General features: G+C 41.9%; 1 long non-coding RNA gene across 7 annotated transcripts in view; it reads left to right on the top strand.

Annotated features, from left to right (window-relative positions):
• LOC122564380 (uncharacterized) overlaps nt 1-24,441 on the top strand; it is a 224,744-nt gene that overhangs the window by 178,861 nt on the left and 21,442 nt on the right. For 6 of the 7 annotated variants that reach the window (XR_015752876.1, XR_015752877.1, XR_015752875.1 and 3 more), the window contains one exon: nt 21,347-21,496. This is a non-coding gene — a long non-coding RNA (uncharacterized LOC122564380). Of the gene's footprint in view, nt 1-21,346; nt 21,547-24,441 lie in introns of all 7 variants that reach the window. The other variant, XR_015752873.1, reaches the window with a different exon arrangement.

The raw sequence follows: 24,441 nt of genomic DNA, 5'->3' as shown, positions 1-24,441 counted from the left end.
GTTGGCTATTGGAATTTGGGCATAATATGATCGTTGACATGCTCTGACTTTGTAAGCATCAGCCCTCTTGTGATGCAAAATTGTCCAATAACATCCTGATTTCCAACTCCCTGGGGATACTGCAGATAACCTTGCAGGATGAGCGTGTGCAGTTCTAGGGACTAGATGGCTTGACCTTGGACTACACTTTGACTACCTTGAAGAAGTTCTCCTCCTCTTGATTTCAACCTTACTGCGAAACCTCTTCCAAAGATGCCTTCCATGAAGAAGTTCTCCTCCTCTCCCCCACCTTATCCCAGTCCCAAGCTTCCAACTCGGCACCAGCCTCTTGACCTGTCCATTGTCTTTCCCATCTATCTGCTCCACCCTCCTCTCTAAGCTATCACCTTCTCCCCTACCTACACCTACCTATCGATACCTATCTCAGCGATAGCCCCACCCCCTCCCATTTATCTTCCAGCCCCTCCCACGAGCCTCATTCCTGATGAAGGGCTTATGCCTGAAACGTCGATTCTTCAGCTCCTTGGATGCTGCCTGACCTGCTGTGCTTTTCTGGCACCACATTCTCGACTCTGATCTCCAGCATCTGCAGTTCTCACTTTCTCCATGAACAGCAGCAGTCAGGAATGACTGGCTGACAGGCAACAGCAACAAGATCCATGGAAGTATGAATGCTGCCATGCTGAGGGAGGAAAGCAGATTTGTGTTCCATTCTCTTATGGCTCTGCCTTAGTAATATTAGTGATTTGCTGGTATCTATAGCTATAATGGCAATGGTATGGGCCTGCATAGTACCAAGTGTGTAAAGGATTAGAGTCCATATACACAGATTGTGAAGGTAGCAGAACAAATAGATAACATAGGAACATGTGGAATAGGAGCAGAAAGAGGTCATAAATTGGTCATGAAGGCAAAACAGGATAGTTTATTAGCAACAACATAAAATATATGTAATACAAGAAAAGGAAAGTTTTGTTACTCATAAAACACTAGTACGAGACAGTTACAAGTACTGCCTACTATTTTGGTCACAACATTGTTGCGAAGGTGTGATCACATTCGAAAGGATAATCTGGCAATGAAGGAGGATTAGATGGCTGGGATTGTTTCCTGCGGAATAGAGGGGACTGGGGGGACATGTATTTGAGGTGTATAAAACCATGAGGTGCCAAGAAAAAGTGCATAGGCAGGGCCTGTTTTCCTTAGGAGAGAGGTCAATAACTAGCTTTACAGTAATTGTCTGAATGGAGTTGAGGAGCAATTTCTTTTCCTTCAGCATTGTGATCCCGTTCCATTATCAGGCCTTAACAGATTTGCAGCTGATCCTCTTTTCATTAAATAATAGCAAATTCGGATGCATCTCCCTATAACTGAAGGAAAGGATGCTTGGTGTAGACCTTTCCAATGTCCAAATTCTCACCGTTGGTAAGATTTTGCGTGTAGTGAGTAGCAGCTTGAAATACATCACACCCCTTCTCCCCTTCACCTTGAAACCAAACGTCTAGGGAATTGGATAGCAGCGCCCTGGAATTAGATTCAGATTGCAATAGAATCTGCATGCTAAACTAAAACAGGACCACCCTGAGTAGTAGATGCCGCAAGTGGAGCACAGAGAATGAAAAACGACTGACTGTGGCCACAAGTGATGTACAAAAAATTTGGCACTCACACAGCTTTATGCATCCCCTGAAGGGACAAAGAAAACACATTGTTTGCCTGAATATTCAAGCTCGTATTATTGTCATAAAGATGGGTTGATCTGTAGAATGTACCTGAACCACTCTGGATCAACATTACATTTTCATGAATAATTTGGGCCACCTTCAGTTTGATTGTCTTCCACAATATATTCTCACCCTGATCCGATCTGTTTAACAACACTGGAGTCTTCTTGAAGTACATTCTTGGATTTGGAATTGTTATGACCTGGTGTGTCATTGTTGTTTAGCTCTGGGTTTTGCAGACTCTTAATTTGTGCGAGTTGTGAGAAGGTACAACTAATAGAGGCTGGATCTTTATTCTTCCGTTTCAGTAATGCCTACACAAGCAGCTTTATCTCAGGCTGTTTAATCATAGTTCCTGCAGTTCATTCTCTATCAAGATGGAAGGAATACTTCAGGCAACAGTATCAATACACTGAACAATGCTACTCATTATCTATTAATTTTGACTTTTAATCAGTGATAGTTGCAATTTTATAACCTAAGTTTGCAGGTAGTTCTTCTATAATGTGCTGGTTGCCTTCTTGTGCAACCCTACGTTATAGAAAAATCGTGCTTTAGAAACAACACTTAAAGTGTTGGCGATGTAATCACGTTATAGCCAACACATGTTTTAAAAGTTTGCACTTTAGAAACAATGTCCTCAAATCATCAATCGCATTATAAAGAATTAGCCTGAACTAAACACACATTACAGCAAACGACCTGTCTTCTGTACTTCAAAAACTCCCTCCCACTGTTATCCTGGGCATTCTAGTGTTCTAGTACTTAGGGGCCAGGAAATGAATAGGAAGAAACTGTTCCCACTTGTAAACAGATTGAGAACCAGAGGGCTCAGTTTGAAAATGTTTTATAAAAGAAATAAATATGAAGTGAGAATTTTTTTCACACAGTGAGTAGTTAGGGTATGGATTGCACTGCTTGGAAATGTAATAAAGACAGGTTTAATCCAGACATTCAAGAGAGTATGAGATGCTTATTTAAATGGAAACATTGTGCAGGATTACAGAGAAAAGACAGGAGCTTAGCACCATGTTAAAATGCTCAGGGGACTGGCGTGGACACGATGGGCTGAATGATCGAATTCTGCACCGTAACAATGCTGTGACTGATTCTCCCTTGCTCACTTTCTGCTCCTATCCATTTTGCACTTTTCATCAATTATGAGCACACTTCTGGGTGTTGAGTAGGAATCACAGCGTTAACAAAAGCACCCCGAGGTGATGTTTTTCTTTGTTATGCCCCTTTATGGAAATGCATTGCCTAGGTCTAGGCCGTCCCCCTGAAAGGCTGTCTGAGATGAAAAACCATCTAGAGAGATCAAACCTACGTTGGGCAGCACTATCTTATTCAGAGCAGAAATAACAGCACCAGACTGTGCCAATTATAATCACAGCATTTGTACTAAACACATTTCATTAGGAATTCTGAGGTAGTAACTAATTGATTACATATGTGGGCTGCTTTAATTATGAGTCACTTTATTACAAAGAACAGAAATCAATATTGTCCAGACACACTGTTGATGTGCATGATATTGATGTGACAGAAATGGTGCAGGATTATGAAGCTGGCTTGTCAAACGAGAGAGACTTCTTCAACTGGATTTAAGGAAAGTCATGTGGCCGAAAAGTCTTTGAATCCAATATGAAACATTCTTGCTGATATTGTGTGATATTTTTAGTCGGCTTGATGCATATGTAAAGATATTTCTACAGGGTAAAGATAACACAAGTATACTTCTGTTAATTGTCCTGAAAGGAGTGAACCATAAAAAATTACTTAGAAGCAAAATCATGGGTTCAAGGAACAAAAGTGATCTTTAAAGAAACTGGGAGCAATGAATGAGCTACATTGTCCACTGGTATGCTGTTAAATGGGGCCATGGAATATGGTATAACAATTCAATTGCTTCATTCAGAGCCACGATGGCCAAACTGGATGAGGGGATCAAGACAGCACCAGGAGTCAAGAGATATTTAAGACAAATTTATTCCAGTATCCGGCACAGTATTGACCATAACACAGACAGTATGAAGAATGAACACTTCAACAAAAGAGCAAAGGAAGAGTGCATGTGATCTGTCTCTATTGGTCTCCCATAAAACTAATTTTGTTTGGCCTCAGAGATCAACAGACTGATATGCTAGCAAATGAACTAGGAGTGTAGGATGGTGAAAAAGGCATTTGGTATGCTTTCCTTCATTGGTCAGAGCATCGAGTACAGCAGTTGGGAGGTCATGTGGCTGTACAGGACATTGGTTAGGCCACTTTTGGAATATTGTGTACAATTCTGGTTCTGCTCCTATCGGAAGGATGTTGTGAAACTTGACAGGGTTTAGAAAAGATTTACAAGGATTTTGCCAGGGTTGGACGATTTGAGCTACAGGGAGAGGCTGAATAAGATGGGGCTGTTTTCTCTGGAACATCGGAGGTTGAGGTTTATAATATCATGGGCATGGATAGGATAAATAGGCAAAGTCTTCTCCCTGGGTTGGGGGGTCCAAAACTAGAGGGCATAGGTTTAGGATGAGAGGGGAAAAATTTAGAAGGGACCTAAGGGGCAACTTTTTCATGCAGAGGTGCGTATATGGAATAAGCTGCCAGAGGAAGTGGTGGAGACAAAAAAAACTGCAGATGCTGGAATCCAAAATAGGCAGGCAGGATGCCAGAAGAACACAGCAAGCCAGGCAGCATCAGGAGGTGGAGAAATCGATGTTTCGGGTGTAAGCCTTCTTCAAGACTGGGTGTGGGTGTGGGGGAAACTGCAAATAAAGGGGGTGGCGGGGGCAGGTGAAGACCTGGTTGATCAAAGTGAAGAATGAATCTGATAGGTGGCAGGGAGGTGTGGAATGGGGAGGGGGGGGGGGGGGATGGTGAGGTTTCTGGGAAGGGAAGGGAGGTTATTTGAAAATTAGAGAACTCAATGTTGTGTCCTCCGGGCTGTAGGCTGCCCAGGCAGAAGGTGAGGTGTTCTTCCACCAATTAGCGTTTTGCTTCATTGTGGCAATGAGAAGATTTCTCTAAATCGGGGAGACCAAATGTAACCTTAGGGAACGGTTCGCTGAGCATCACAGCCGGGTCCACAGGGGCTGATCAGAGCTCCCAGTCACTGCCCATTTTAATGTCCCTTCCCACTCCCTTTCTGACATGACCATACTTAGCCTCCTCCTTTGCCACAACAAACCAAACTGCAAATTGGTGGAACAACACCTCATCTTCCATCTGTCCAGCCTAAAGCCCAGAGGACACATTATTGAGTTCTCTAATTTCAAATAACCTCCCTTTCCTTCCCCTGACTCCCTACTCAGCCCCACCCTCTCCCTTCCACCCCTCCCAGCCACCAACCAGATTCATTCCTCCCATTGACAAACCAGGTCATACCAGCTATCTGTCTTCACCTATTCCCACTTTGCCATCCTGTCCCTGTCACTCCCATTATCTGCAGCTCCACTTACACCCACCTCCTGTCCTGAAGAAGGTTACAGCTGAAACATTGACTTCTCCACCTCCTGATGCTGCTTGGCTTGCTGTGTTCTTCCGGCCTCCTGCTTGTCTAGCAGAGGAAGTGATGGAGGCTGGTACATTTAGAACATTTAAAAGGCTGGGTACATAAATAGGTCAAGTGCTGGCAAATGGGATAAGATTGTTTTAAGATATCTGGTCGGTATGGATGTGTTGGACTGCAGATCCTGTTTCCATGCTGTACTCCTCCATGATCCTATGACCCTAGTCTCAGTAATGCAAATCAAGTATATTTGTGGCTGACTTTGTCTAAAGCAGGAAGGAAAGAGGAGGTCACTGTAACTGACCCCAAGCCCCAGACTATGACATGCAAAATCCATTCAGCAGCCATGTTCTTCTTGCATTTCAGTGCCACTTCCCACCATTCATTCCCTCATCCCAAACTAGGGAAATGTGGAGAGAGGGCAGAATTAGGTTTAGGTGTTGCTTGCTGTGGCTAAATTGCCTGGTGACATTCATCACAGCGAATGACTTCCTGGGACTATTGTGACTCTTGGAAAACTGTAAAGTTTGCACAGATTACCATCTGATAGAAAAGGAGAGATGCATATTCAAAATGGTTTGCACAAACACCTGTTGAAGGAGCAGCGCTCTGAAAGCTAATGCTTCCAAATAAACCTGTTGGACTATAACTTGGTGTTGTGTGATTTTTATATTTGAAATGGGGATGAGTAAGTAAATGAGGATTATTAATAGTTATAAATGTTTTACAGATGAATTGATTATTAAGCCATCATGTTGACCATGCCCAGTTCGATACAATCCATTTTACCTGGGTTCCTTTACAACAGCAACTTAATGAAAATATCCTCTTTAATTGCGGTTTGTTGAGTGAAATGTAGATGCAGGCCCCTGCTAAGGCAGTCTTAAAAAAAACCATGTCCAGGTATTTTTCACTTAAGAGCCAAAGCAGTTCATCTGTCATCTGGAGTTAAATTGCTGTAACACTGCAGTCTGTTTTGACACTGATTAAGCCTCTCTCACAGAACGATTGAATAGCAGAGCACAAACATGATAACCAGATGCTTGTCTGGGGCCTCTTGTAATTTACTGTTCCAGACTGCACTTTAAAATCTGGTGGTGTAACAAGACCTTAAAAATAACTGGATAGGTAATGCCAAGCATTTCAAAAGTACTCTGTCACTTACGACCTGTGACTATCGTTTTGCTAAAACAGCAGTGCATTTTTTTGCAATAATGCTTTTATAAATCTTTGATGGAAGAAGTGCACTAGGATGTTGCAAAATTTATTAATATGAGCATTTGCACCGAATCAATCATCACAGGCCATTTTGAGTTTTGACTAAGTTTTGAATAGGTTCTGCCCTTTTGAGGTGAACAGATATTCTACCATTGCCTTTTTGGTTGGTAAAGATGACAGCAATCTAAGCTGAGAAACATTTTGTTTACCAATCAAAAATAGCTACAAATTTTAAATTAATGTAAATATTTAAATAAAATAGGTCTGTCCTGTTTATGTGAAGATCGGTCTTGTGTTTGTATGACTCTCTCTTCTTTGCTTCTTTTTGTCTGAACTTTGTTCCTGATGGAGGTTTCTTCTTCCTTCATTCTTTCTCCAAGTATCCGTCTCCATGGGCAAGCAATCTTTTTCTGGGGGCAGACAGGTAAGGAAGAGGTCTGTTCAAATTTGGTCAAGTTTTCAACATAAACTGGCCTACAGAGATGGTGGTATTGGTGCAGCAGGAAACACCTCCAGCAGGATGGCCTGCAGCCCATATTAGGTGGAAATTCTTGCTAAGTCCCCAGTCATTGCCTCTAGAAAATGAGCCAGGGGTATGTCACAGCTGGGAAACAAGGACAATGCTCTGTTTCTTTTTCTTAAGAATCCCTGCAGTGTGGAAGCAGGCCATTTAGCTCATCGAATCCACACTGACCCTCAGTGGAGCATCATCCCCCTTACCTTAGCTCTGCCCTTGCATTTCCCATGGCTAATCAATCTAGTCTGCGTATCCCTGGACATTATGAAGCAATTTAGCATGGTCAATTCACCTAACCTATACATCTTTGGACTGTGGGAGGAAACCTGAGCACCCGGGGGAAACCCATGCAAACATGAGGAGAATGTGCAAACTCCACACAGACAGTCGCCTGAGGCTGGAATGAAACCTGGATCCCTGGCGCTGTGAGGCAGCAGTGCTAACCACTGAGCGACTGTGCTGTTCCATGTATGTATGCCTCCATGCCCGCCTTTGCAGGGCTTGAACACCCTGCCCCTTATATTTGAAGTCTTGTTATGAAGAAAGACTTGAGATACTTGAGATGACTCCAATTTCCAATTCCAGCAAAAGAAAAGACTAAAAGGGAAATTAATAGAGCTTTTAAAGCAGGAGAATTTTAATGCGATCTGGCACACATTGACATATTGTCAAAATACATAAGTGTGTTGAATGCATACACGTGAATGGACAGTGACCGTTTTGTGATCCATGACTGATATTCCTTGTGTTCATTAAATTTTGCAAACCTTCTGTTTTTTTTCCATCTGAGGCACTGTTTCCTTCCAGATTCCTGTGTTGATGCAGATAAATACCAGCTCTTTAAATTTGTCCATAAAAAGCTTAATGTGGTTGTAAGCACACAGGCAAGCCAGGCTGAAACCAGATCTTTATCTGAAAAGTGCAGTTAACTTTTGGCTAGCAGGAGAGAAAATAATTTGCTGTAGCCTCATGCCATCGATGCAAAGTCACATGCATTGTTAAAGAGGCCCTGCCCTGACGTTGGTTTGCTTAATGAACTGCTTTTTTTAGATTGGGAAGGGAATTGAACCAGAAGGAACCTGCAGTCATTTTTTTTTGTCAAAAGGATCTCCAAAGTGATGTGTCGTAACCTTTGTTCCAAAATGAACAACGGTTTGCTAAACATGCTTTCATAGACCTGGTGCCATTTAAAAGCAGAGTCTTGGCGCCCCAGTCCCATTTATAAATGAAGTCACTTTGCAGCCATACAATCGATTTTGACAGGCTGTTGAGGTTTTAGCATGGTTTTCTTTAAACAAAGAGTGCCATGTAATTGCAAAAGGCATTTGGCCAGTGTGGGTGTAGGATCAGTGCTGGGAGATTGTATTTGGGAGGGAAGCTGAAGTAACATTAACAAAATCACAAAAACACATTGAGTCAGTAGTGGTCTATCTGCAAGATGAATGGACTCCCGTCCTCGAGGTTAAGGCCAGCAGGAACTCCCTGCTTTATATGGATTGTAATGCTGATCTTTTGACTTTACCTCTTAATTTTTCTAAATTATATCTGAGATTTTGAACCAGGTCTCTTTAAATGGTGCTAGAAATGGTGATTTTGTACACTTTTGCTGTACTGGCCTACAGAGAGGGTGGTATTGGTGCAGCATGTATCCCTGCACTGAAAACAACAAATGCTGGACATGTATCACTGTACTTGAGTACATAGAGTCATAAAGATGTACAGCACAGAAACCGACCCTTTAGTCCAACTTCTCCATGCTGACCAGATATCCTAAATTAATCTAGTTTTATTTGCCAGCACTTGGCCCATATCCCTCTAAACCCTTCCTATTTATATACCCATCCAGATGCCTTTTAAATGTTGTAATTGTACTAGCCTCTACCACTTCCTCTAGCAACTTGTTCCATACACGCACCCGCCTCTCCATGAAAACGTTTCTCCTTCAGTCGCTTTTATATCTTTCCCCTCTCACCCTAAACCTATGCCCTCTAGTCCTGGACTCCTGCACCCCAAGGAAAAGTCTTTGTCTATTTACCCGAAACATGCCCCTCATGATTTTATAAACCTCTATGAGGGCACCCCTCAGCCTTCAATGCTCCAGGGAAAACAGCCCCAGCCCATTCAGCCTCTCCCTATAGCTCAAATCCTCCAACCGTAGCAACATCCTTGCAAATCTTTTCTGAACCCTTTCAAGTTTCGCAAAATCCTTCCAATAGGAGGGAGACTAGAACTGCATGCAATATTCCAAAAGTGGCCTTACCAATGTTTTGTACAGCTGCAACATGACCTCCCAACTCCTATACTCAATGCTCTGACCAATAAAGGTAAGCATATCAAACACCTTCACTATCCTATCTAACTGCGACTTTACTTTCAAGGAACTATGAACCTGCACTCCAAGGTCTCTTTGTTCAGCACCTCCCAGGACCTGACTATTCAGTGTGTAAGTCCTGCTCTGATTTGCTTTTCCAAAATGCAGCAACTCGCATTTACCTAACTTAAACTCCATCTGCCAATCCCCAGCCCATTTGCTCAACTGACCAAGATTCCGTTGCACTCTGAGGTAACCTTCACTGTTCACTACACCTCCAATTTTTGTGTCATCTGCAAACTTACTAACTATAACACCTATGTTCATATCCAAATCATTTATATAAATGATGAAAAGTAGTGGACCCAGCACCGTTCCTTGTGGCACTCCACAGGTCACAGGCCTCCAGTCTGAAAAGCAACCCTCCACCACCACCCTCTGTCTTTTACCTTTGAGCCAGTTCTTTATGTAAATGGCTAGTTCTTCCTGTATTCCATGAGATCTAACCTTGCTAACCAGTCTCCCATGGGGAACCTTGTCGAATGCATTACTGAAGTCCATATTGATCAATCCTACTGCTCTGCCCTCATCAATCCTCTTTGCTTTTTCTTAAAAAAACTCAATCAAGTTTGTGAGACATGATTTCCCACATACAAAGCCATTCTGACTATCCTTAATCAGTCCTTGTCTTTCCAAATACATGGAAATCCTGTTCCTCAGGATTCCCTCCAACAACATGGCCATCACCGATGTCAAGCTCATCAGTCTATAGTTCCCTGGCTTTTCCTTACCACATTTCTTAAATAGTAGCACCACATTAGCCAACCTCCAATCTTCCAGCACCTCACCTGTGACTATCGATGATACAAGTATCTCAGCAAGGGGCCCAGCAATCACTACTCTAGCTTCCCACAGAGCTCTAGGGTACGCCTGATGAGGTCCTGGGAATTTATCTACTTTTATACGTTTCAAGGCATCCATCACCTCCTCCTCTGTAATATGGACATTTTTCAAGATGTCATCATCTATTTTCCCACATTCTATGTCTTCCATCTCTTTCTCCACAGTAAACACTGATGCAAAATACTCGATTCGGAACCATAGGAACCCATCTCCTGTGGTTCCACACATAGGCTGCCTTGCCCTCCATGCTGGGCTTCCACTACTGAAAGAAAGATATTTTAGGAGGAGAAATAAAAACAGAAATGTGCTTGGGAATATAAACATTAATATTATTAACTTTTGTCTGCCCTAAGTATATTGCCTTTTCAAACAAGCTGAATTCTGCAACATAACATTAGATACTTTTTGCGAAGATGATATTTGCAATGATTGCATGTCCAGTATTGCAAATGCCATTGTTCAAGTCATTGTAATTGCTGATGCATTATCTTTCCTTTAATTGTCAATACTGTCTTTTCATGCCTCGAGGATAGAATTCAGCTGGAAAGAGTTATGGTCAGTTGGTCTAAGACAGTGGGGGAAGAGTTATGGTGGCCTGTAAGGATTTATTACAACCAACACACTGATGCGTGGGAAATAATTTAGCATATTTAAGTTGATTTATTTCCCTTTTATGTTCCTCAAGTGATTTTGACAATGTCTATTCCTATTGTTTCTGATTGCTCTGTTTACAACCCACAAAGCTATGCTCAATTCAGTCACTCAGACGTGTCTACTGCCATTCCTTTGGGACTCTCTTTAATGAGGGGAGGAGATTTGTGTCGGCCAATAATTGCAAAAGTGCCTAGGCAGCATACCCAGGCAAGGTGGAACACTGACTCTCACATAGTCAAAATCAAGATGGTGGCCCTGAGAAATGTGCTTCTCCTTGCTGTGTTTCACTTAGTCAGTGCTTTATATGCAAGCTCTTCCACTGAACTTCTCTCTCCTTCACTGAACTCCACCCACCCCCAGTACTTTTGCTTTTGCTATTCATGCTAACTCTGTAAGGTAAAGAGGTGCCTCCTACATCTGGTTTATCCTTTATTTTGTATCTGAATTGGTTAAGGCTCTAAAGAGCTGAAAATTTCCTTCTCCAAGCTGTGAAATGAAATATGATACAAAATTGCAGAGGTCTGTTCTGGTCAAGTTCATAAACACACTTAGTAACATAATTCATTCACTCAGACCATTTATATCTGAAACAAGCATTTCATAATTATTCCACACATTCTGTATATACATTACAATGTACCTTCCTACATTGCAAAGAACATACAACACAGAAACAGGCCATATGGCCCAACCAGTGAATGTGTGTTGATGCTCCATTCCAGCTTCTTCCCAATCTTGCTCATCTAATGATCAGCTTATCCCTCATACGAATATTAAACATTCTTTTAATGTATCGATGCTGCTCTTCTCAGTCACACTGTGTGGTAGCAACATATCTGTTGCAGCTGAAATGGGGCTGAAAAATGAGTTGCTGGAAAAGCGCAGCAGGTCAGGCAGCATCCAAGGAGTAGGAGAATCGATGTTTCGGGCATAAGCCCTTCTGAAATGAGGGCAAGGATAATCTGAGGTTGTGAAAAGCAGCACATAAATGCAAGTATTTCTTGGGAATGGACATGTTCCTTTCCTCCTACCAGTCGTACTTTACCTTGTAGATGTCTGATCAAGTATTGGCTCAGCAACCATTATTTTGAACCGAGAGTTCATGTTTAAGAATATATTGGGATGGGGTTTCCAACTCCATTGGGAAATGAAAATATGGTCAGGAAAGAAAAACAACAGGGCCTTATCTACCTTTGAATTTGTAAGTAAATAAGTATTTTCTTTTACAACATATTGACCATGTGAAGGACTTCTCTTTTTTAAGGAGGAGAGCCTTTTTTTTCCTGTATGAACATTTTTTAAATTATATATGACAACTCTATTAAATGGTTATTAAATTTCAAAGAAATACTGAGGTCTGCCTGTCATGGATATTGAAAGAAGGGCTATGGAGGAACATAGGGCATAGGCTTACGTGGGAAAATGAGAAGAGAATGAAAGAGCCATTTGAGTACAAGAAGTGGACATTGGGATATGAACAGAATTGGGTGGCATGGGGATATGAGATAGCATGGTATATGGGGGGCATGAAAGAGGAATGTGTATGAGAAACCATTAAGTGTGTGTGAGAGAGAGCATAGAGGTGGCACAGGCCTATGAGGAGCATTGGATGTGTGGGGGCTATCGAAGCAATATGAGTGTCATGGTGATATGTGTGGGCATGGTCAAGCCATGAGGGTTGAGAGGACAAGGAGGGAAAATGATGTGTATGAAGAAGCATGGGGGCATGAGGATATGAGAGGAATGGAAGTATGAAAAGGCATGGGTACATGAGGGGACATTGTCACGGGAAGTGAGCTAGGGGCTGAGTGGTGATGAGACGAGGAGTGAAGTTAGGAAGCACATGAGCCATGTTAGAAATCTGGGCTGATGCTTCAGTGTACCAAGGAAGACTTTCGAACCATCCTACCTTGGTGCCCACATGCCTCTGGGGCTGCCTCAGGAATGAGGAAACAGAACCCTGTCCATGAGACAGTAACATGGTGGATATGGGCAGACGTGACAGCTTCCAGTTTCCAAACTTGAGAGATTGGCCTGACTTGAACTCCGCATGAAAATCCAGTGTTCATAGTTTTCTTCTGAATGAAACTAAATGTTTATACATGGATTCCTAGTCCCTTTGCTTTCTTGGTACAATAATTATTAAATGGAAAAGAATTTTCAAAAAAATTGATCTGTGCAACTTAAACATGAGTTTTCACTACATAGGGTTGTAAGTAAATGTTTTTTCATTAACCAAGAGTGATATTTGACTTTGAACCTCTGTGTATGCTGATGAAACAGCACTTTCAGTCTGTATCCTTTGATTGGTTTGATTATGAAGACTTGAAAGGGAAAGTTGAAAACAAGAACTGTCTCAGAAGTCATTAGCACCAAGGCAAGTTTCAAAATGACCGACTTATTAGAGTAAACCTTGACATTTTCCTTGCCCTCAAGTATTGAAGTAAGCTCTTGTTTGTTTTTAGATTAAATTAAGATTGTGAAGGCATGTTTGATGCAGAATGTCATTGTGTATACTCCCAGTAAGTGGCACGTTTCATTAAATTCAAGCAATTTTCCTTTTGTTCTCTATTAATTGTTCTCGCAATTAAATGGAACAAGTGTGGTAGGAAAACCAGACAGTTTTACCATTACTGGGGCTCTTACATGAAGCAGACAAGGAGAAAGCAACTCATTCCATTTTCTTGGTGCTGAGAGAAATTATGCTTTGTGGAAGGTAATTCTGTATTTTAGTGAAATTCTGAAAGTCTGCTTGTCTGTCTTCATTTGTAGTCATTTATGCATAAGGTCATAGCCTGTACTTGGTGTGCTTTTTTTATTGAGCAGAACTAATTGCTTGCTTATATTCAGTGGAGGTATCATTTCTTTGGCATCTGAAACTTCTGCCATGAACTAGGAAAGCGGTGGGAGATATTCCCTTCATAATTACAGATGCTACAGCCGACAGGCTGCTTTCTCAGTCACAAATTCCTCTTTCACTCATTTGGTAATGAAGAAACTGCCCTATTTTGCCAAAAACTTTTACATTTTTGTTGAATTTTGTGCAGGGTTTCTCTCTGTGTGATTTTTCACACAATCAACCTGAATTTGCCCGATTAACTACTTACCATGTTCTTAAGGTGCCCATCTCAACTGATGCTAGCCTGATTCTCCACTCACCATAGCCAGAACAACTTACCATTGCCTGCGAGATCCCAGCATATACTGACATCCCTGGCACTGCCACCATACTGAGAATGCTGTTGCCACAGCCATTTGAACACTGTTGGCTCTGGATCTGCTTTGCCCAGTTCCAGTTTTTTGCCCTGGGCATGGCTGAGACGGGGAAAATGACACTTCACTTTGTGTAGAGGTACTTGGAGATCCTGCTGGATTGGCTGATATAGAGGAGGTCCATCCTTTTCCCAGATGACTGCCAGAGGAGGCCACTCATGTTATTGTGGTGAAATCCCCAGCAGTGAAGGAAGAATGTCCGTTTCCTTTCCCACTCTCCCAGGTAAGTGCCACCATTTACCATCTGCTAGCTTACAATCATGTTACCTCTGCCACCTTACCCAGCTCCCACTATGGCACGTGCATTGTAACTTCCATTGTCACAGGCAATCTTCCTCACTCGGTCCACCCCAATTGAGAGCTAGGTCCAGCAGTCTCAGATTCTGCTTGGTATACACACTGACCTGCACATTGTGCAATTGGTGTTCAATTCCAATACCAAAATGACAGGGAGATGACAGATCTTGAACTCAATCTAGCTACCCTTTGATCCAAAGGAGACAGGGCAGTGCCAGTGAGTATTCAGAGTAGAAGGAACCATGTGTCAACAGTACATCCTCCTGCATGACCAATTTCCGTAATGTTCTATCATCTTTATGTATTGCATTCACCACCCTCCAACTCTTGTAATCCCCTCTGCTCCCAGCACTCAGACTCCAATCCCTACAATTAAGATCCCCAGCCTTCCTCCTAAAGCAATGGCTCCTGATCATCTCCCCTTGTCTTTTCATGGATGGATCCTTAAGACTAACTGTGGCCAACCCCCTTGAGCGAGTTTGTCAGACAATGCTGAATGATGAGTGACCAGACCCCTCGCTGATATCTGGACAGCTCCCCGATTGATTTCCTGTGACTTCCCAGACTGGTTGCACTGGGCCTACAAGTCTGAGACATGGCTGCTTGCTTGCAGCACGTTTGATGTATTTGCTGCATACGTGGTTAACTCTTGATGGAGGTGATTGATGTCGCACAATTGCTGTAGAGCAACATGTTCGCCCTCTTGACTGATGACTGCTAGCAACTGTGACAAGCTACTGGCTTTATGTCTGTGCTAAAAACTAAGACAAGGTTAGTATGAGCATTTAAATTGTAGCTAAAGGGGAAAATCACTAAAAGGCAAGGCAAGGAAGGAATGTTGTGAATATCCAGATTGGTGCTAAGCGAGTGAGTGCTGTGAGAGCAAGCAAGCAGCCACACAGTGGAGTTTTGTTCAGTCTGAGTGGGCTGTCTGAAGCATTGCTGCAGCATTACAACATAAGAAATGGAGTGATCCCAAGTGCAACGGGACACTGTAGAAATGGACTGTAAATGGATTGGAGCTGTGGAATGACGATGGCATGTGTTGGATGCCAGTGTCCATGAATGTGGGTTACGTATAGAAACTGCTTATGTATCATACCCTGAGATATTAGTGCCAGGAGTCCAAGATGAAGGCCCAGAGGTGCAAACAGTGAGCTGGAATGGCCAGGTACCCACTTTGACTTCCATGTCAGGAATGTGTGGCATTTCCAGAGTGGCAGTGTAGAAGAGTGAATATTAATGAGATGAGATTAAGTAATAACAAAGGGGAGAATGAGTAATTAACCATGCTAATAGTCCTCTCACTGCTCACTAGCTAGAATTGTGTCTTGATGGATGGAATTTAGTTGGTAAGTGCGACTTGCTGCTTTCGATGTTGCAAAATCCATCACTCCAATTTATACTGGATTCTTCCAAATTTCTCATCATTGCCCAGCTCTTTCAGGGCCTGGGAAAATTCTGCTGAATGTCATTTACAAGTCCGATTAGAAATTCAGGACAGGCGTTTTCCCAAAAGGATGGTGAAAGTGTGGAATAGGTGTAACAGAGAATATTTAAGGTGAACAGCATGGATACATTTAATCTGAAACTAGTTAAACGTGTTAGGAAGAAAAGAATAGAAGGACACGATCGACTTTGATAAAGTGGGGTTAGAGGTGAAGCATAACTGCTGGAAACATATCTTGGGCTGAATGGCCTGTACCTGTGCATAACATTCAACATAATTCACTGTAAATCTGCCAGACCTCAATTCAAATCTGCACTGGTCTGTTTTGGAAAGCAGGACAGCTCGGTACAAATCCATTCCAGTATTTTCTCTAGGCCTGTCTATTTATTGAACTTCAGAAAGAAGGAAAGCATATGTGTGTATGTTGGTTCCTGTCTCTTTTTATTTTGGCATTCAATGAGTTCTCGAATAGATTTTCTTCTGAGTTGTTCTCAAGATCTGAACATTGCTGATAAGGCTGCATTTCTTGCACTTCCCTAGTTACCCTGACTCGGCTGTGTGGTACTGGTGTTTCTGGTAAGTGAGATTTCCCCTTGAACTGTTGTGGTCCTTGTGGTGATGATGCACTCACACTGATATTCAGTAGGAAACTGTGTGTTATTGACAGAGTGACAATGAAGGAATGATGATATATGTCCATGTCAGGATGGTGTGTGATTTGGAAGGCAATTTGGTGAATATAGTTTTCCTGTGGCATATTTTTTCTCACTTCCTTCTTGAATGCATAGCCTGAATCCAAGCTTCAGGGCCAACTCTGTTATGAAGAGGAGTGAAATGCCTCGATGAGGAGGAAATCTCACTTTTATTTCAGAGTCAGTTCAAATTCTAAATCCTTACAATCATTGGGAAGCCAAACTTCATTGCAATTCCATCAAATCTATAGTAGAAATGCTTTTTGATTCCGCCCTTTTCTACAATGGGTTGGATGGATTGGTTGTCTGTGATAGGTATTGCCATCTTGTGCTGAGTTTATATCAGAGCTGGTCTGTGTTTGTGAAGAGTTTGTTAAAAACCTGAGTAATTAATGTGTCTCAGTCATAAAGATTGGGTAACATAGACTTAGTGTTTCAACATTTTATTCAAATATTCAAAACTAGCTTGGTGAGTCATTGCTGTTTGTGATGAAGCTGCAGATTGAGGAGCTCATTGAATCTCACTGTCCAAGCTGACACTTGAGAACTGGCCACTTAAGCCCTGAAGACCTGACAATTGTGGAACTCCACTCGATTATTTCACCAAAGAAAAGCTTAGGGCAGAGTGACAGTGAAGGAAGAAAGAAAACTTCTCACAAGTTTCTCACTGTTATTAATTAATCATCTGGCCCTGATCCATTTCAATGTTTTCAATGTATTTTCTTTAGAGTGACAAGAAAAGGTATATTGTCTCCTGGTAATAGCAGTTAATCATATTGCTGGTATCTTATCCAGTGGCAATCATGCCTCATCGTATGCTAATTATCTCAATTTAATGACTGACAGTAGAGTTACAGGAATATTTAAGAAATTTCATTAGGAGGTGGTTAGACCAGGAAATGTTATAGTTGATGAATCTGTTCAGGTTTATGTTACCATGCCTGTTTGTACAGTGAATTAAGCTTCCAAGAGGTAATCCTGTAACGATAAGAGGTTCCAATCTCCATGCATTAATTAGACATTGAGATTAATTTGGTTCTATGCAGTTCCCGGTTGCATTGTCTGATTAGAAGCTTCAATTGCTCGTGTCCTCCCTGACCTCCTTGGAATCTGTTAAGTTTGAAACTTGGTCATTAGCTGAACAGTAATCAGTCATGTAAGTATCCAGGCAGGATGTGCATGTCAGTTAAGCAGACAAAATTAGGCCATGCCAAACATTTATCATTAAAGGGCAGATAGCCTGCCAGTTTCAACAGTCCTGCATTAAACTCTCAGCTCAAGCTGAATGTAGGTCTTGACTGACATTAATATTTATGTTGTACAAGCAAGGATTTTGGCAGCCCCCACTGCTGAGAAGATCAAAACAAGGAAGGATGATGAGATCTCGTGTGGAGCATATCTATGCAATGAATCTGTTGGGCCAAAGACCCTTTTGCTGTGCTGTAAATGCAGTGTAATTACTATGCCTTTGTGGTCTTTGTAATTAAGGCTATCAATGGATAGCAGTTCCTGATGTCCTTGCAGACAAACTGGACGTTGTTGTCAAAGCTAGGGTGTGCCGCTGGAGTGCCAAGGTGCACTGTTCCAGTCCTTGTTAATATATTCCACCGTCTAATGGTAGAACTAGCTGTACCCATCCACTGGATCTGCAGTCAAGATTTCTGTAAAAAAAATGTTAGGGCCTGTCTAACTAGGAGTCAGTAAGTTTTTAATGGCATGCTAAATGATAATTGCTTTTAAACAATCTCTTTGACAATGAAAATTTAAATTTCTAAATGTGGAGTTTCACTGCTTCAGAAAGTAGATTTAAGAAAAAATATAAATTAAAATAATTGTTTCATTGTTCTGTCTTGAAAAGTCATCTGTGTTTCTTTCTCTATTATTCTTTCTGTTCATGATTTAACTTAATTTACAATTCTGGCTTCTGCATGGCTGAGTAAGGATTCTTCAGTTTAATTGGTTTAAGAGCCTTGCAGTTTCTTGCATTGGAAAGAGATGCCAAAGATTCATTATCCAGGCCAGAAAAGTTTTGGACTAGAGGAAGCTAATACATGGCAACCTGTAAGCATTCTCAGCAGCTATCAGTGAGGTGCCTTTTCCTTTGTTGCTATCAACAGAATTCGAACCAATATAATGTAAGTTGTTTTTATGGCATGCTTTTAAAGCAGGGAAAACTCCATGCTAAGAAAAAAACTATTAGGAGGGGAAAGAGTAGATTTCCAGTCAGGGCAATGAGAGCTTAATGAACATCACCAACTGCATGTTAAAAGCTACTCTGACTTGGAAGGATATTGACCATTCCTTTAATGTCATTGGGTCAAACTCCTGGAACTCACTCCCTACTGGCATTTTTTGTGCCATGGACTCCATCACCTTCTCAAGGGCATCAATAGACAGGCAATAAATACTGACTCAGCCAATGATTACCCCTGTTGTATGAATGAATCAAAATAGAGAGTTGGAGAGAGTAAGCAGGGGAATTCCAGAGTTTAGGAACGAGACAGGTGAATGCATATCTGCAATGTTATAGTGAAAACTTCAGGGAATGTTCAAAAGGCCAGAATCAGAGGAAGACAGAGTTGTTGGAAGGTTGTAAAGTTGTGAAAGTTTATACATCCGTGAAATAGATTTAAATGGGAAGAGGAGAATTTTAAATGATCAGCTTTGGACATTTGGGGACACACTTACTGTTGAATGGGGCTCGGTGAAAAACAGATAATGGTCAGTTGAAATTCCGATGAAATGAAGTTTACAGAGGCAGGCAGACAAGAGGTCAAGTCAGGGGAGCTTTGGAATAGTCAAGTATGTAAATCACAAAGACATAAATTTGGCAACAAGTGAGCTGAAACAAGGCCAGAGGCATGATGTCCTGGTCACCAGCTCAGTTCAGGACTGAATAGGAATTGATTCTGAGGTTTAAACTGTGTGGATCCAGCTGAGGTACTGGCTCACCAGGGAGATGAAATTATTGGTAAGAGTATAGTATCTGTGGCAGGAGATGAAACCAATAACATCAATCTTTTCAATGTTACAAATTACAGTTCATCCAGCTTTAATATCAAAGAAAATAAAAGTGAAGATTTAGGGAAAAGTGGTGGAAAGTTATAGGTAGTTTTTTGCAAGGTTTGTGAAGGTTTGTATAGGTAGCTTTTAACTGTGTGCCTGCAGAAGCTGGCAAATATCTGTCTTGTCACTCAACTATCAGATGAGGCAACTGTTGGATAAGGTAAGGGTTGCGAAGGGGTTAATACTTACATTCTACCAATGACACACAGTCTATAGGTGGAGGCAAGGAATTTTACTCTTCCTTTCAGATGGAGCAGATGTATCTGTACTAGCTCCCTCAGGTCCTAGTAATTATGTCTGACCAATATAATTGTACTTACAATTGTGCAATAAACCATCTTGTTGTCTAAAACTGGTATCTGTTTTGTAGATACTCTACAGTGGTGTATCCTCTAGCTCTAATCACTAGATAGCCAGAGATAAAGCAAATGAGGATGGTGACAATAAGCCATGCCTGCAGAACTACATACACAAAATACCAGGAGTGGTAATCTGGGAAAGTACCACAGTAAACAGCCAAAGAGGATGAGATTTTGTATGATTGGATTAATAGTCATTTAAGGTCTCAGTCCACTGCCATTTGTATGTAACCCACAGCAGGGTCTGGCTCACTTTGTGCAAGAAGCTTGAAAGCTTGAGGCTTTTTAAAATTCATTTGTGGGACATTGGGCATCACTGACTACCCAGCATTTATTGCCTGTTCCTAGTTGCCCTTGAGAAGGTGGTGGTGAGCTGCCTTCTTGAACCGCTGCAGTCCATGTGCTGCAGATTGACTACAATGCAGTTAGGGAGGGAATTCCAGGATTTTGATCCAGTGACAGTGAAAGAACGGTGATATATTTCTAAGTCAAGATGCTAGAGGAGAATTAGCAGGTGATGGTGTTCTCATGTACTTGCCGCCCTTATCCTTCTAGATGGAAGTGGTTGTGGGTTTGAAACGTGCTATCTGAGGATCTAGAATTGCCTCTGCAGGGGTTCAACTCCATGGGCGGGAGAGGGAATTCTCCTTTGTGGGCCATCTTTATTCAATGGATACATGCTTCTCATCAGAACTTCACTTCCCCCTCAATCCTCCCTCTAAGCCTCTGGATCCTAGTTCCCTATGCCTTTCGCTAAGACTCCTGAGCCCAGATTCACTCAGGTTCTTCAGTGTAATAGGATTGTCTCTAAACCCATCAGTGGAGCTGCTGAGTGGCAGTCCTCTGTTGGGTTGAACATCTTTTTAAGATAGAGATGGAAATCTTGCTGACTGCAATTATCACAGCTCCTTATGATAACTCGCTGTGGGATAGCCATTGGGTTCATAGACAGTCTCCTTCCCTCACCACAACATGTTAGTAAGGGGTGACAGGGCATCCTGTAAATTTCAGGTTCAACCTAATCAGAATTGTCCTTTTGCTATTTTTTGCAAAGGCCCTTACTATGATTCTTTGTCATTTAACTTCTATGTTCATCAATCTCCACTGACTCTCCATTTAACATTGCAAATATGCCTGTATCATATGTAAATTCTTAAACTGCCTTGCTTGTTCACTTTGCAATTTGTTTCTGTCCTGTCTGTCTCTTCTGGGTTTCGGAATGCTGTGCCACCCAACTTCCATAAATGACCATCTTCCTTTCCCCATCTCATTGCCTATCTCATTTAGAAATTCCTGTCCTCTATGTGTAGCTTTAATGTTCCATCAAAAGACACTTAACATTTGCACTTGGTTACTAACTCTTATTTCATCTTCCAGCTTGTTCCTGTTTGGGTTTGATCAGTAATGGTGGAACCTCATGATCTTGGATCAAACGGAAAATGGCTGATCCCCAGCAAAAACCCTTCAAATAAGTAAAGCAGATAATCAGCAGGATAGCTGTTCAAATTCGGGATCTCACCAACCTCAGTGAGTCAACAGTCAAGATGGAGAAACTTCACAAACCAAACCACGAGATGGTCTGCAATTAACAGTTACAATTACACATTTACTGTCTTCTTTAAATGTTATGACCTGGCTAAGGTTTTAACCACAGCACATATAAATGACCAAATTGGAATTATGGTCAAAATTTCAAGATTTCCTGTAGACCTAATGGCTCCAAGTTTCCTAATTTTGAACGTCTGGCCTGTTGTAGACCTCGGGCAATTGTAGGTTTGTGATATGTACAGCACATTGAAAAACATTGCCTGTGCAATATTCTATACAGGCACTTTGACCAGTTTGTTACTCTGAAACACATTTATTCAGGTGGTCTTACTGTATAAGACTTAGTTTATTAAAACACTCGCAAGGTAAAGCAACAACTTTTATACAACAAAATAAGTTAACTTCTTCTCAAACTAGGCTGACAGCCTGAAAAACACAGATACTACCTCTCCTGGTGAACTCGATTGGGCTGCTGGATTCAATTCACTGAACTCCAATGACAGATGTGCTCAGGGTCTGGTATGAATGTGAGTCTGACATGGAGTCTTCATTGGCCAAGTCTTCACTGAGTGAATGGCTGCCAGGTGTCCCCTCCTATCCCCCCATTCTGAGTCCTTCTGGAATGTTTTCTGGCTTCAGCCACTGGGGTCACAGATCAGGGGGTCACAGCACTTGAAGAAGTTAGGCCAGGTCATCCCAGTCCCTTTCCAAGATGTGATTAATCTACGATACTAAGGAGTCTGGCCAAAGCAGTGAAAAACACAAACATAATGTTCTGGCTGAGTACCTCTTAATGTGTTTTGGGTCATAACGACTCTCCCAGTGTTGAGGTTGAGGACCTCAGTCAGGTCTGGGCTGGTCCTTGTTGGCTTTTGACTTGTGGTAACCTTGGCTTCTTTGCATTCCATCAGGCCTTGCTTGCAGATAGTGTTTAGTCAATTTTATGTTGAGCCCAGTTGCTTAGGCCAGTGGCCAAAGGTAGAATTGTAAAAACTGATTTTCGGCTCTTCCAGTGCAGAATATGGGGAAAAAATACATCTTATGGGTGAAATTCCATTTCAAGATAAGCTTCTGATTAGATCATCCAGCTGAATAGTACAGACAGTACCTGTAGTGATAGATACAATTGCTGCAAAAGGCTGGATTGTGACATTCTCCCTAAAAATCATGACAGCTGTTGCAATATAAATGAATGAAAATCACTGAGCTCAGGTCTACAATTCCTCAATCCAGGCATTTTGAAATAGATAGCATTCCACAAATGTTTATCGGAAGGTAGGAATATTGGAACATAGGACTTCTAAGCAGGAGGAGGCCTTTTGGACCTTTCAAGCTGGTTCTACCATTCCATAAGATCATGTTTGATCAGGTTGTGGTCTTAACTGCACTTACCTGTCGACCTCCATAACTTGTGACTCTCTTGTCCATCAAAAATCTATTCAACTCTGCTTGATAATTATTCAGTGAACTTGCCTCACTCCTTTCAAGGTAAGAGAATTCCACGTACTAATCAACCTCTGAGAGAAAATCATTTAAATTCATGTTTGTCCTAAAAGAGAGACCTATTGTTCTTAAGGCACATTCCCCACATGAAGAACCATCTGTCCCGTACCCATCATACCAAGTCCACTTGGGAACTTGTAAGCTTCAATAAGATCAGCTCTCAATCTTCTAAAATCCAAAGGGTACCGCCAAATCCTTTCAACCGCTTTTTTGCTTTAAAACTAAGGAATGAATCATTTGAAGTGTTTCTAATGCAACTTTATCTTTTTTCATATTAAACCGAAACTGTATACAGCAGCCCAGATGTGATCTCCCTCAAACCCTGTATGTCTGCAGTAAGCGTTCCTACTTTTACATTCCATTCCCCTTGTAATAAAGACCAGGAGATGGAACGATATTACAGAATGTTATCAAGATAGAATTGCATAGAATGTTCAGTACAGAAACCAATGATGTTGGTCAATGTTGGTATCTATGCTTCATGCAATCCCCTACTTTCACTTAACCATGGGATCATCATTTCTGTTCTCTACTCCATTAAATATACTTCCAGCTGCCTTTAAATGCATCTATACCTTTCACCTCATCTAATGCCTATGTTAGCAAGTTGTACAGTACAACTATTCTCTGGTTAAGGAAGTTACTCACAAATTCTGTATTGAAGTAATTGATGGCTATAATGGAAGATCATAGATTGTCAGTTCTATAGAACACATAGGGCTTACTCAGATATCTGAATGAGGGCTGTTTAATGAAAAATCCATCTATTATAATGGGAAAAATCCTCATTGCTGTCACTATCAATGACACAGGGCGGCATGGTGGATCTGCGATTAGCACTGCTGCCTCACAGCACCAAGGACCCAGATTCGATCCCAGGCTCAGGTGACTGTCTGTGTGGAGTTTGCACATTCTCCCTGTGTCTGGTGGGTTTCCTCAGGGTGCTCCGGTTTCCTCCCACAATCCAAAGATGCGCAGGTTAGGTGAATTGGACATGCTAAATTGCCCGTAATGTTCCGGGATGTGTAGGTTAGGGGCATTAGTCAGGGGATATGCAGGTCATTGGACTCATCCACCGCCAAACCACAACAACGCGACGGTCGGAGGAGGAGCGTCTTATCTTCCGACTGGGAACCCTCCAACCACAGGGGATGAACTTGGACTTCACCAGTTTCTTCATCCCCCCTCCCCCCACCTTGTCTCAGCCGAATCCCTCCAGCCCGGCACCGCCTTCCTGACCTGCAGTCTTCTTCTTGACCTCTCCGCCTCCATCCTACTCCGACCTATCACCCTCACCTTGACCTCTTTCCACCTATCACATTTCCAACGCCCCCTCCTCCAAGTCCCTCCTCCCTACCTTTTATCTTCTCCTGCTGAACACTCTCTGCTCATTCCTGAAGAAGGGCCTGTGCCCGAAACGT

The sequence above is a fragment of the Chiloscyllium plagiosum genome, unplaced genomic scaffold (assembly GCF_037043375.1).
Source record: "Chiloscyllium plagiosum isolate Xiang-an unplaced genomic scaffold, Cpla_swu_hap1 HiC_scaffold_34, whole genome shotgun sequence".
NCBI lineage: Eukaryota > Metazoa > Chordata > Chondrichthyes > Orectolobiformes > Hemiscylliidae > Chiloscyllium > Chiloscyllium plagiosum.
This window is presented reverse-complemented; position numbering and strand designations above follow the sequence as displayed.